The 9,677-nt window shown below is 28.3% G+C and overlaps 1 non-coding gene across 1 annotated transcript; it reads left to right on the top strand.

The window, feature by feature from the left end:
• Positions 1 to 8,630: 8,630 nt before the first annotated feature.
• Positions 8,631 to 8,703, top strand: TRNAA-AGC (transfer RNA alanine (anticodon AGC)). The gene has a single exon. It is a non-coding gene; the product is annotated as a tRNA-Ala (tRNA).
• The last annotated feature ends 974 nt before the right edge of the window (positions 8,704 to 9,677 follow it).

Below are 9,677 nucleotides of genomic sequence, written 5' to 3' on the forward strand. Positions count from 1 at the left end.
GTCCATGCAACGCATAGTTCTATCAAAACTTTCTTCACGAAGGCATATTTCTCCCAATAATTGATCCATAATCCCTCTTGTCTTCTGGATTGGGTTTATTTTTACAAGGTTACAGAGTTGAACATTAGTCATAAACTCAAAATTGGGTCGGATGTAATTATCACGATGGGTATTATTATAGTATAAAATTAAAAGGCTTATAATATAAAGTGAAAAACTAGTTTCATATGATAAAAATCAGTGTCAGAATTTTAAAAATTCTCTAAAAATTATGTCTAAAATTCTATGTAATATATCATAAAAAGAACGAATTTATGTTTTACTAATCTAAAAAATAACCCCTTAGTCGAGGTGGCGCCGTAATATCTGAACATTGGAGCGAGAAAAAAACTATGTGAACATTATTACTTTTATTATTACTCGAAATAGAGATGCTGAATTTAATTTTTTATCTTCCAGTATATTTCCAATTTTGCTTTTCTTTTAATTTTTACAAAGTCAGAATCATTTAAATTTTGTTTCATAGGAAAGAACAGACGTCATAATTTTTAAATCATCCATATATGTATAGAAATTTATGTCATGGTAGAAAAGAATTTAATTTAAACCGATACCCCTAAACGTTGAGAAAACATAATTGACTTAATAGTATTGGAAAATTTTTGATAGGTATAAAAATTTAATATCTTCTTAGACTTCTTATAATATTTTATCTCTGAATACTAAGTTGGAAAGAAATTGTTCAAATAATTCATAACTGATAAAAGCTCGAAAAAAATCATATTTTTAAATTTTCATTTTTTGGAAACAATTTTACCAATGTTGCAGTTGCAAACAGTTTTACCAATGTGCTACGTTGCAATTACTAATGAGTAATTTAATAAAACTGAAAAAAAGTTTTTTACTTAAACGTATGAATAATTTCTCATAATTTAACATAAACAAACAGTTTAAGAAAAATAAATAAATTTCAGGAAAATACATGACGAAACTCATATGTTTCAACATCAGCTGACATAGGATTTAAAAAGCATATTTTATGGAATTATAGACCATATGAATAAGGAATTTCCAATATTTTAACAGAAAGTAAAAATAGAAAATATATTTCATGAAATATGCATGAAGAATTTCCTATATTTTAACATTAGCTGACAGCAGAATTTTGAAAAAAAGAAAAATATTCTATGAAATCATGGAATATATGAATGAAGAATCTCCAATATTTTAGCATAAGCGTTCAATCGAAAGTGTATTTCATGGAATTTATGTTAGAAGAATTTCCTTCATTTCAACATCAGGCAGCAGAATTAAAAGAAAAAAAAGAAACATATTCCATGAAATCATGGAATATATGAATGAAAAATCTCCAATATTTTAACTTGAGTGTTCAGTAGAAAATATATTTCATGGAAGTACATGCAATATGAAATTATACTTCATATTGTATGAAGAATTTCCTTCATTTCAACAGTTGATAGCAGAATTAAAAGAAAAACCTATTTCATGGAATAATGTATTATATGACTGCAGAATTTCCTATATTTTAACATCAGTTGACAGCAGAATTTTTTAATTTTCTTTCATGTATTATGTGAGTGAAGAATTTCTGATATTTTGATGTAAGCTGACAGCCAAATATAAAATATATTTCATGCAATGCATGTATGTAGAATTTCTCATATTTCATTTACAGCAGCAAAATATAATAAGCCAATTTCCTGGAATATATGAACAAAGAATTTACTATAAAGAATGTATATATTTTTATATTTTTTTCAAAGAATTTTCTATATATTTCTTCCAAGAAGCAGCAGCAAGACTAACAGCAGAGTTAAAATGTCTTTTTTTAATGGAATGTACGAATTTCTAATGTTTAAATACAGAGGGTAGCCGAAATAAAAAGCAAAACCTTGTATTCTATNGCTCGTTATAAACGAGTTCGACTGTATATATTTTCATATTTTTTTGAAAGAATTTTCTATATATTTCTTCCAAGAAGCAGCAGCAAGACTAACAGCAGAGTTAAAATGTCTTTTTTTTATGGAATGTACGAATTTCTAATGTTTAAATACAGAGGGTAGCCGAAATAAAAAGCAAAACCTTGTATTCTATGCAATATAAGCATGCAGAATCTGCTATATTTCAACTATTTCAACATCAGTTGACAGCAGAATTAAAAAAAAAAAATACCTATTTCATGAAAAGTATGAATGCAGTATTTCCTATATTTTAACATAAGCTGTCAGGAAAATTACAGAAATATATTTGCTGATGACTAGTAAAAATATGTTTCAGTAAATCCTTCTTTTGAATTCAAATCAAAACCGGAAGTGCAAGAAAACATTCCCTGGTTCTTTCTTTATCTCTTGTAAGAGAATTATCTAATTTCGTTTGCTAATCCAAAATCGTGCGTCACGTCTAAGTTATACAATAGTCTGTACTTCGAATACACAATGTTGCTTTTATCTGATAGTATTTTTTTACGGAAGCAATTACAGAGAAATTAAGCCATTTTATACCAGACATTTCTTTCTTTGCAAATGGCAACGTGATTGAACTTCACTAATCAGATGCTAAACCGTGGAACATTCTTCACAAATGAGCAAAACTTTTATACGCCATTTCTCAAATTATAATAAGCTTAAAACAATTACCTTTACCCTCGCAACAGTGGGTATATTTATAAGTAGATAAATTAGATTTCTTACGTGTTAATTCAGAACAAAGGCTATTTTGTGCTAAAAAATGTTCTAATATATTTTTATAATTTCTTGTATGAAATTTTCCTTTCATTAAGTTGCTCTTTCTTTTATTACATAAGACTTCATCTTATTTTAGAATGATATTCTTTATATTTTCCTTCTCTTCGTTACATAAAAAATTGACTTTAACATGGTATAAAATTATGAAAAAAGAATATAGAAATTTCGACCCAAAATTTGCTGCAACTTTAATATGGTACTAAGTTTATGGTGCAAATTGCACCATCTTAAGATGATTAATTTGCTTTTGAAAAATATTACTACACCGTTTAGTACATATATTATAGAGTATCACCCCAACCAGGGCAGAGGTAAGGTTAGTCTGATTACACTTAATTTCAACTGTAGAACGTTTTTTTTTTATTTTCAGAAAATAAGTTTAAGGTAAACTTTCTAAAACTCTCTGATGAAAAATTAAATTTGGTTCTAAATTCCCTTAGTTTCTTTGTGTCAAAAGTTTTTGATAGTTTTCAAGATGAAATGTTTGTACTGAAAAAGGATTTTCAAGTAAAATATATATTTGAAGTTAAATTAATTATAGAATTGTGATCTTAATTATATTCATAAGTGTCAAAAGTAGTCAATGTTGATATTTTTTTTATAACCACAGTTGAACAGCCGACTAATTTTTGGGTTTACGACACCTAATATTCAACTCCGTACCCTTGTCATTCTGAACCCAATCCAGAAGACAATAGAACTCCTAGCATTGGGAGAAATTTTGCCTTCAAGGAGGACTTTTTGATGGATCTAACCTGTATTTGCGTTACACGGAGAAGAAATCCACGAAAACATCCCACGGTTAGCTTGACGGCAAGGGGACTCAAACCCATGATCTGTCTACTACTGAGGATAATTTACGTCAGTACTGTGGAAGGTGCAAGCCGGATGCAGAATTCATATCGACTATATGCTGGGATTCGAACCCGGTTCACCTCATGGGAAGGCGAACACTCTATCTCCTGATACACCAAGGCTATAATGTAGATAATTTGTCTCGACTTATATTGGACTGTTCTCAATTTTATAATTGTGAAATGAAAGCATCGAAAAGAAATAGATTGAATGCTGGAGGTGGCCGTTTATTTCTATTTTTTTTCCCTGTACTACTCTGTGTATCGAAGAAAAAACAACTACATTATTTAGTTAAGCAAAAAAAGTTACTGGAAATACTTTTTCTATTAACAGAAAAATTATTTTTTACGCTTGAAGGATTAGTTTGCTAACATAAAAAAGAAGAAAAAAATTTATATACCAAAATATTCCATGCTTTTGTTATTTATTTTTTTGAAATACATTATGAAATAATCAAGAACTGAATTAATTGTGTGTATCCATGTTTTGTGTTTCTGAAGGGGAGAAAGAGGATTTAGAAATAGGTAAACAGGGTTAAGTTGAACAAATTAAGTTGAAAAATCACTGTTTTAGATTATAGAATGTTAAAGGACAAGTTATTGCAGAAAAAAAGTCCTAAAAACGCAGTTTTTATTTACAGCAACTTCTTGCCCTGCTATTCAAAATCACACTCACAGATCACATCATTTTCCCAACCATGGCCAAGCACCTAACCCCAGTTTTAGGACATCATATTTTAACGGCCATGGGGTAGGAATGCCACGAAATTTGGACAATGGTCGGTCGGCTTGAAGAACGTCTCAGCTGGTGCCCCTCTCTCCAAATTTCCTCAGCACAACCGACGAAAGGACTTTCAGCTATGAAAGATTGCACCATGTTGCGTAGACACGCCGGTTGTTTTGTCGGCTGTCAGGATCGAACTCACTACTCCCAGATCCTCAAGCAGCGGTGTGAGGGATACCTTAACCACCACCGGAGCACTATTCTCAATCACATTTTACTATAATTTAATTTGAACAAGACATGGATAAATTTAACACCTTATTAAAAATTGCCGCAAGTTTACATCATATTGTGGTTCTACATTAGAGCCGGTTTTTCTGAAAAGTATCCATCATGAAAACGACTTATAAAAAGTATCCATTTCGTATAAACTAGTTTTCTTTAAATACTTTTGAAAATAATAAAAAAGTCATGCTCTTAAAAATGATAACGAAAATTACCGAACTCATTTTTTAGAGTCTATAAAATTTGTTCGATAATTTTTGACAGAATTGTCATTAAGAATTATGTCGCTATCTTTAACCATCCATGCTACAAGAGGCTCTTTGCAGAATTTATCAAAAATTGATTTGTATTACAAGTATGAGGTATAATATGGTACAGTTTATATTGAAGCACTTAAAGGGATCTGCGCTTTGCTTATTTTTTCTGAAAATAGAAGGAGTATGAGTAATGCTAACATAACTCACTGAAACCATCTTAATTTCAAAAAAAAAATTTTTTATTGAAGTGGGAAAGGAAATTAAAAAAAAATTACGTGTGGAAAAGTTTTAAATTTAAAATAAACGTTAAATTTAAAAATAATGAAAAGTTAGAAAAATTTCTTCTGGGAGTGTCAAAATTTAACAAAATAAATTATAGCAAAGATTTTGCTTTATGCAAAGTTCAAAGAATTTAATCCTAAAATACTTAATATTTGAATATTTGAGTTAATGCTAAAGAAAAAACTATGGGGTGTTGTTATTTTATTAGGTAAGCTGGGGAGATAGTTTGTAATTCGCTTATTTTTCCCTGACAAAGGGTGAGAAGGGATTGATATAAACATTCTTGCCTAATATGTGAACGATTCAGCCTAGCTTAGCAAATTTGATCAAATTTGAACGATATTATGATTCAACACACTACGAACACTTTAACAGGGCAAAAAAAAATTCAAAATTTTTGAGTTTCAGACAAAAATTTTAAAGTTTTAAATTTTTTTTACAAGAAATACTAATAAAAAAATTACCAAATTAGATCAACTGCCATTTAACTACTCTGGTGCGTGGCCGGTCAAATTATTGTGTCAACCTCTAATTTTTGCCAGAAAACTTTATTCTCGACTAGAGTTAGTTGAGAAGAAGCGAATTTATTTCTGTAAATTCAAAGGCATTTAGTTTCCCTGTGAACTAAGAACAAAATAAATAAATAAAATAAAAATGAAAAATTTCCAAAAATTGTGAAAAATATCAGAGTTATGATTATATGGTTCAATTTAGTACAGATAATTTGAACAAATTTACAGCAAATTTGAAAAATATTATTGTTCCATTGCAAAATTTCTAGCAATAAACAGGGAAACAAAACTAGTTTTATCTTTACTATTGATTTAAAAACATAATTTATATAAATTTTTACAAATTTAAAGCAATTTTGAATAATATTATTGTTCCACTGCAAAATTTCTAGCAATGCACAGGGAAACAAAACTAGTTTTATCTTTACTATTGATTTAAAAACATAATTTATATAAATTTTTACAAATTTAAAGCAATTTTGAATAATATTATTGTTCCACTACAAAATATCTAGCAATGACCAGGGAAACAAAGCTAGTTTTATCTCTGCTATTGATTTAAAAACATAATTTATATAAATTTTTATAAATTTAAGACAATTTTGAATAATATTATTGTTTCACTACAAAATATCTAGCAATGAACAGGGAAACAAAACTAGTTTTATCTTTACTATTGATTTAAAAACATAATTTATATAAATTTTTACAAATTTAAAGCAATTTTGAATAATTTTATTGTTCTACTACAAAATTTCTAGCAATGTACAGGGAAACAAAACTAGTTTTATCTTTGTTATTGATTTAAAAACATAATTTATATAAATTTTTACAAATTTAAAGCAATTTTGAATAATATTGTTCCCCTACAAAATTTCTAGCTATGTACAGGGAAACAAAACTAGTTTTATCTTGCTTTGTTATTGATTTAAAAGCATAATTTATGCAAATGTGAAATTTTTTTTTTGGAAATTTGAATAATTCTTCCACTGAAACATTTCTAACAATGTATAGGGAAACAAAACTAGTTTTATCTTGCTTTGCTATTTTTTTTAAACGTAATTTATACAAATTTAAACTAATATACTGGAAATTAGCTACAGCGAATTCGAACGAAATTATTCCCTAGTTATTTTACAAAAGCCTACGTAATATAAAAGATTACGTAAATATCTTTAAAAATACTTTCAAAATTTAATTATACTACAAATTCTGATCAAGCAATTACCTTAATACCTTAATATACACGGCAAGAAAAAAAAGTTTCACAACAGATGCAATAATTGGTCTTAAATCAGACAGTTTAAATCATTCTTAGTTGGTTGTTAATCACAACAATTTAAGTCCATCTAACGATTCCATATGAGATCTAACATAGTGGTTAATAAAGACTTAGATACTAAACATATCAAAACTTATATGTTTTTCGTGGCAACAGCAATTAAGCCTAACTTCGCCCAGACATTTTAGTGGTTGTAAGACAAGTATGAACACTGATTTACATCTTTAATAGGCGGTAGTATGGTAATAGGTAATAATTTACCTTTTTTTTTCAATCTTTGGGGAACAATAATTATGTCATCAATAAAGATTATGTCTATTAAGCAGGAAATAGCTTACCCACAGCTAGCCCCTTGATATGGGGGCTTGTTTTTCTTTTAAGAGATTAACGAATGCTTGTAAATGTCAAAATTGTTCTTAATATTTTGGGATGGGTCATATTTAGGACCTTGATATGTTATAAATTTATTGTCTTACAGGAAACGTTCGATACTGCGAAAAGTTCACTAGTACGACGGATTTTCACGTCACGGTGAAAGTACCGTAAGGTTACCGTTAAGTTATCCCATATTAAACATAGAAATATCGCTAGTTTGAAACTAGTTGAAAATTACAGACTATCCGCTGTAACGACAAAATATTTTTCTAAGGAAACAGATTTTTTTTCAGTAATCATATGAAACATCATATGAAAAAGTATGAGTAATATGAGTAATATCATATGAAAAAGGTTTAATCATATTTTTTCTCTTATCAATACAGAAAAGAGAAAAATAAACGTTATTTTTCTTCTTGCAATATGAATCTTTGATTAAGTTTTCACATTTACGGAAGCATTGATTTGACTCTATAAAGTGTAAACTCTATAAACTCTATAAACTCCATAAACTCTATAAAGTGTGTATGATTCTGTATTAACTTGAAATAAACCACAATTTTTGAAATTTCTCAACAAAATAATCTGATAGGTATTAGCTACAAATTTTATAGTGGCGTCGCAATAATGACTTGAGTAGATTTTCTAAAATTACGATATAGGTTTAAATTGATAACTTTTCAAAAGAAATAAGCAACATATTATTTAAGGGGTTGAAGTCGCTTTTATATTGGAAGGATATTGAAATTCTTTCATTTTGTCATTCATTAAATTTTCATATTTTTAGAATACCGAAATGTATACAAAATAAATATTTTGAAACATTAATACCACTTACAGATACAATACGAGGTATTTATAGAACATTCAAAATAATGATTACAATGTTACAGTAAAGCACGCAATGCGCTACAGTTAAAAAATTCCTTACATTGTTTATGGACTAAGACAATTAAAATTTATTAACAAAAGATAATTATTAAAAATTAAGATAATTTTTTTTCTTCTTCAAAGTCGATTTCTTTTGAGTTCAATGAAGAGGAACTAATAAATGATTAAAGTAAATACGCATTAAAAAGGCTATTGAATGGAATATAAAAACTGAATTCGATAAAAAACTCTAAACATTGAACTACTGCTTACAATTACGGAGAAAGTGACCAAGTTGCTTTTAGTGATTTTATTCAATACTACCTGGAACGTGCTCTACATTACTGACCTATTTCACAAGCATTCAACACCCAATCTTTAACTATAACTGAAACTTTGATTACTGTTTAGTTTCTAATACGTAGGGGGCGTAGCTCAGATGGTAGAGCGCTCGCTTAGCATGCGAGAGGTACCGGGATCGATACCCGGCGCCTCCACTTACCTTTTGCAGAACTAAAAAGTTATGATTACGTCTCAAATATATGATAATTTTTATTTTTAAATATTAAACAGTGAACTTGTCTGATGCAAGACTTTAATTTGAACTTTTTGAATAAAATTTCTGTTTATTGTTTTGGTTGAATTTTGCTTACGAAATAAAATAATGATGGTATTCAAAGTTCAGTTTTTTTTTTTTTTTTTGAATTGAGTTTTTTAATACAAAACATCAATTGCAAGTTTGTCGTAGTTCCTGAATTTCGGGTGAGTTTTTGAACTTTTTTTCAAAAATCTTACAAATCTGAAAGTTTTTGACAAATTTGAACGATCGTTTTGTGCAGTACATTTTACACATAATTTATTTGCTTTCTTAATTTTATCGGTTCCATTTTGTTACGCTTTAATTTGTAATTTCAGTCATGTGAAAATTTCCATACTCAATAATGTATATTATGGCATTTTCTTTCTTAGTTTTATATCTTATTGAGTTTTTCCGTTCTTCCATTTCTTAGTTTTACCTTTTAAATTTTTCAGTGTGATATCCAAAATAAACAAATTAATACATATGACATACTTATGAAAACGGTTTAATTTTTTACACATTTTATGTTAATCAGCCTACTATATTTCTGTTTAGATAGGTAAACAAAAAAGCGCAGCTCTCGTCAGGGGTGCTCAATTTTGGGGGATGGAATCCCCCAAAATTTAAGAAATCTGCGCCTCTCATTTCGCAAACTACAAAATAATTTATAAAACTTTTATTCAACAATAATTTTTAACTATATCTGATATATCTCAATTAGATTAACTGTTGAAATATTTTTAAAAAAATTTTTTTTTCAGAGGACGAAATTAACAATATGAAAAGGGAAGGGAAAAAAAATATTGCAATGCAAAACTGATTTATAAAGTAGTGATGTGTTGCTCTCTTTAATAATTATATCAATTTAATGGCCATATCAATTCAGGTTGT

Source organism: Parasteatoda tepidariorum, chromosome 6 (genome assembly GCF_043381705.1).
Source record: "Parasteatoda tepidariorum isolate YZ-2023 chromosome 6, CAS_Ptep_4.0, whole genome shotgun sequence".
NCBI classification, from domain to species: Eukaryota; Metazoa; Arthropoda; class Arachnida; order Araneae; family Theridiidae; genus Parasteatoda; species Parasteatoda tepidariorum.